Here is a 4,823-nt window from a genome sequence, read left to right as displayed (position 1 = left end):
GTCTTCTCCACGAGAAGAACACCAGGACGAGAAGAGGCGCCACTTAAAAGCGTATAACCGCCTCGTGGCTGGGGCCCTAGCCTGAACAATGGTCTCTACCACCGCTGGGGGTAGACCACTCAGGATCTCCTCGTCCCGTCCAGGGGCCAGACATGGAGGTTCCAGAGGTCTGGACTCGGATGCCACAACGTGCCCTTCCCCTGAGAAAGGAAGTCCTTCGTCAGGGGAATCGGCCAGGGGGGAGTTGTCGTCAGGAGCATTAGCTCCGAGAACCAAGTCCGGTTGGGCCAGTAAGGCGCAACTAGTAGCACTTGATGCTCCTCTTCCCTGACTTTGCACAAGACGTGTGCAATGAGGCTCACTGGGGGGAAGGCGTACTTCCGCTTGTCCCGCGGCCAGCTGTGCGCCAGGGCATCCGTGCCGAGGGGGCCCTCGGTCAGGGAGTACCAAAGCGGGCAATGGGTGGTGTCCAGGGAGGCGAACAGGTCCACCTGTGCCTGCCCGAACTGCACCCAAATGAGCTGGCGCGGGGGTGGAGCCGCCACTCTCCGCGGGGCGTCGACTGACGAGAGAGCGCATCGGCTGTCTGGTTCAGGTCGCCCGGGATGTGCGTGGCTAACAGAGACTTGGTCACCTGCTGGCTCCACAGGAGGAGGCGTCGGGCGAGTTGCGATAGCTGCCGTGAACGAATACCACCCTGTCGGTTGATATATGCCACGGCAGTCATGCTGTCCGACCGGACCAGCACGTGCTTGTCCTGCACGAGGGGAAGGAACCTCCTCAGTGCAAGCAGCACCGCCAACAACTCTAGGCGATTGATATGCCAGCGCAGGCGGGGGCCCGTCCAGAGACCCGACACTGCGTGCCCGTTGCACACAGCACCCCAACCCTGCAGGGAGGCGTCTGTCGTCACCACGACGCGCCCCGAACCTGCCCAAGAGGGACCCCTGTCCGCAGAAAGGTCATTGAAGACCATGGGGTTAGGGTGCGCCGGCAGAAGGGCGTGATCGCGACGCGCCTGTTGCCGGTGTGCCACGCACTCCAAGGAACTCTGCTCTGTAGCCAGTGCTGTAGCGGTCTCATGTGCATCAACCCGAGGGGGACCACCCCCGCCGAGGACGCCATGTGTCCCAGGAGCCTCTGAAAAAGTTTCAGCGGGACCGCTGGCTGCTGCCTGAAGTTCCTCAGGCAGGTCAGCACTGACTGGGCACGCTCGGAAGAAAGACGTGCAGTCATGGAGACAGAGTCGAGTTCCATACCGAGGAAAAGGATGCTCTGCACAGGGGAGAGCTTGCTCTTCTCTCGGTTGACCTGTAACCCCAAATGGTCTAGGTGCCGGAGCACCAGGTCCCTGTGTGTACACAACAGATCTCGCGAGTGCGCCAAGATGAGCCAGTCGTCGAGATAGTTGAGTATGCGCACCCCCTGCTCCCTGAGGGGAGTGAGGGCGGCCTCCACGACCTTCGTAAAGACTCGAGGAGACAGGGACAGACCAAATGGGAGGACGCGGTACTGATATGCCTGTCCCTCGAAAGCGAACCGTAGGAACGGCCGGTGACGAGGGAGGACGGACACATGGAAGTACGCGTCCTTCAGGTCGATCGCCATGAACCAATCCTGACGCCTGACGGACGTCAGAATGCGCTTCTGCGTTAGCATCCTGAACGGCAGCTTGTGTAGGTGCTTGTTCAGGGTACGCAGGTCCAAGATGGGGCGCAGCCCGCCACTTTTCTTGGGGACAATGAAATACGGGCTGTAAAACCCGGAGTACATCTCAGCCAGAGGGACGAGCTCGACCGCCCCCTTCGCCAGAAGGGTAGCGACCTCGGCCCGAAGCACGGGAGCATCTACTCCCACTGATGTGAAGAGGACGCCCCGAAACTCGGGTGCGTATAGCCGAGACGGATCGTTCGCTCTAGCCACCGTGCCGGTCTGGGAAGAGCCAACCAGGCTCCCAGGTACCGAGACAGGGGGACCAGAGGTTCGATCTGATTCACTGCCCCCGTGGGGGGTGGTTCGATGGCTGGCAGTACGGCTCCCTCGACGCGGGGGGGACCCCGGGGAGGAGAGCGGCTCTGCCGAGGTGCCTGTCGGGCGATATCGCGGCATACCGCACCGTCTGACTGAGGGTGCTGGTGGCCACTGAGAGTATACCCAACCGTGTGTCTCGCCGAAACACAACGTGGGGTTGCCGAACACCGTCCTGCGGAGGGTGAGAGCGGCTGTGAAGAAGACCCAGGGAGAGAGAAAGCTCTTTCTGTGAGAAAGTGGGCGCCAGGCCCTGAAAAGGACCCGGCTGGTGTTGCTGGGACGGGGCAGGCACCGTCCCAGTCCGACCCTCTAGCGATGTAGTTGCCAGGGTCGGGCCCGGTGAACTCGATCTCCCTGGGTTCACCCCGTCAGGAACGCTTCTGCTTCCGCGGAGGTTGGTGACGGGATGGTGCTCTCCTCTTCGACGTCCTTCTCCGGGAGGCAGCCTGTGCAGGGGGCGCTGGGGCCGGAGTCTGAGTCGGAGAGGGGCGGGGCTGCTGGGAAGCAGACGCCGCGCGGGACCTCGACAGACGATAGGCGGCCGGGTCGCGGCGGGGCAGAATCGCCTCCGTCTGCTTCTGTACAGTCGAGAACTGCTGCCCTCGACCGTATCACCAAACAGCCCACCCTGCGCGATGGGAGCGCCGAGAAAGCGAACCTTCTCAGCGTCCCGCATCTGTGCAAGGTTCAGCCAAAGGTGTCTCTCCTGGACCACCAGTGTGGACATCGTACGACCCCAGGGCTCGCGCCGCCACCTTTGTCGCCCGAAGAGCGAGGTCAGTGGCAGTGCGGCAGTAGCCCAGGGTCGGACTTTCCCTCGTGCAACTCCTCCAACGCCCTGGCCTCCTGCAGGATGGCCATGGCGCGAAGAGCCAAGGCAGCTTGACCCGCAGCGTTGTAAGCCCTCGACACCAGCGATGCCGAAAACTTACAAGCCTTGGAAGGGAGCCTTGGTCGATCTCTCCAGGTGGCAGCTGTCTGCTGGCACAGGTGCACCGCGACTGCACGTTCCACCTGAGGGATGTCGACGTAGCCCTCAGCTGCCCCGTCATCGAGGGAAGTCAGGGCGACCGAGCTAGTCTGACGTGCACGCGCCGAGAAGGGGCGTTCCAGGTCCGACTGAGCTTCTCATGCACTTCCGGGAAGAATGGTACCGGTGCCGACCGTGGCTTAGTCACGGCCGGTCCCCAGATACCACGTGCGTTGGGCGGACTTACCTGGCAGTGCGGTGCACTGCAGCCCAACACTCGCGGCCCGGGAAAGCATGGTTGACATCTCAACGTCCGCTTCATCCTGAGCTCGACCCCCCGGAGGGGGAAGCTCTAAGGAATCGTCCGGGTCGGATGCCAAGAGGACGCCCTCCGATGCTGCGAGCGACATCTCATCGTCGTCACGCCCCGTGTCCGAGTACGTGACGGAGGAACAAGGCGGCGTACCGCCTTTTCCGAGACGGTCAGACGAGCGAGGCGGGGCGTGAACGGTCCGCGAGCCGATGGCTGACGGATTGAGGCTCACGGTAATTCCCCGATCACCCTCGGTGCTCGCCGAAGCGGACGGCAGGGCTGATGCCACTGCTGCCGCAGAACGGGAAGCACTCGAGGTGGCGGCTGATTCTCGGAAGAACGCAGCTACCCGTGAACGCAACGTCTGAATTACCATCCGCGCGCAGTGACGCAACGTCTGGACAGCCATCCGCGCGCAGTGACGCAACGTCTGACTAGCCATCCGCGCGCAGTGCGGGCAAGATGTATCCACAAACGCTGCCTCAGCGTGCTGGAGTCCCAGACACACGAGGCAGACATCGTGTCCGTCCCCTTCCTCGATGAGTGCGCCGCACCCATGAGCACAGCGGGACATGCCGCGCTGAAGAAATATTAAGCCCTGAAAAGGGCTCGCTCTTTAGAGAGATGCCTTGGAAGTTGCCGAGACGCCCAGGGGAAGTCACAGGAAAAGGGACAGTCCGCTGCACCACGTCGTAAGACCAGCAACACGTAGATAGTATCTGCAGAGTCGTCAGCATCAGGATGCGAAGGCTCCGAAGAACAAAAGGTGAATGAATGCGGCACGCCGGCTCCCTTTTATACCCGGATGTCCGGGGGCGGAGTCCGGCATGCAAATTTCATTCGCCAATTTTCATTGGCCTGTTCAAGTCAGTCAGAGAAGGTAGGTTCTCAAGTCAAACCCCATTCTGTCGACACAACGTCGAGAGACCGACAGAAAGGGAACCATGGTTACTGTAGTAAGACAATGGTTATCCGAAAATAACCATGGTTTTAAAAACCATGTTTTTTGTAAAAACCATAGTAAATTATGGTTACTACAGTAAAACCATGGTAGTGCCCTAAGTTATCAATGCACCAAAAAAAGATGGTTACATTCAAACCACAAAAAAACATGTTTCATTTTCCTAAGGCGCACCAAGAAGTAATATTTTCAAAGATCTAGATTTTTTATATTTACAGAAAATAATATACAAAGAAAATGTCACTTGTAATTGCTAGACAGAGTATGATTATTTATAAGAGTTAATGAGACAAATTGAGAAAAGTGTGTGCAGACAATGTAGAATCCAGATGAGATCATTTTAGATAAGCTAACATACATGAACTAAAAACCACAAAACTTTCAATCTGAATAAAATATTTAAAAATAAAATGTTTATTTACGTCATTTGACACTACCTCACTATATATTTTATGTTTGGCGTTATTCCTCTATTGGTCGTTGGGTGGCGCGTTTTCACCTACGTGCTGAGTTTGCTGGTAAGCGCGTAGGAAAGTATTATAGGCACA

This window comes from Barbatula barbatula, assembly GCF_947034865.1.
Source record: "Barbatula barbatula genome assembly, chromosome: 2".
NCBI lineage: Eukaryota > Metazoa > Chordata > Actinopteri > Cypriniformes > Nemacheilidae > Barbatula > Barbatula barbatula.
Note: the sequence above shows the minus strand (reverse complement) of the source record.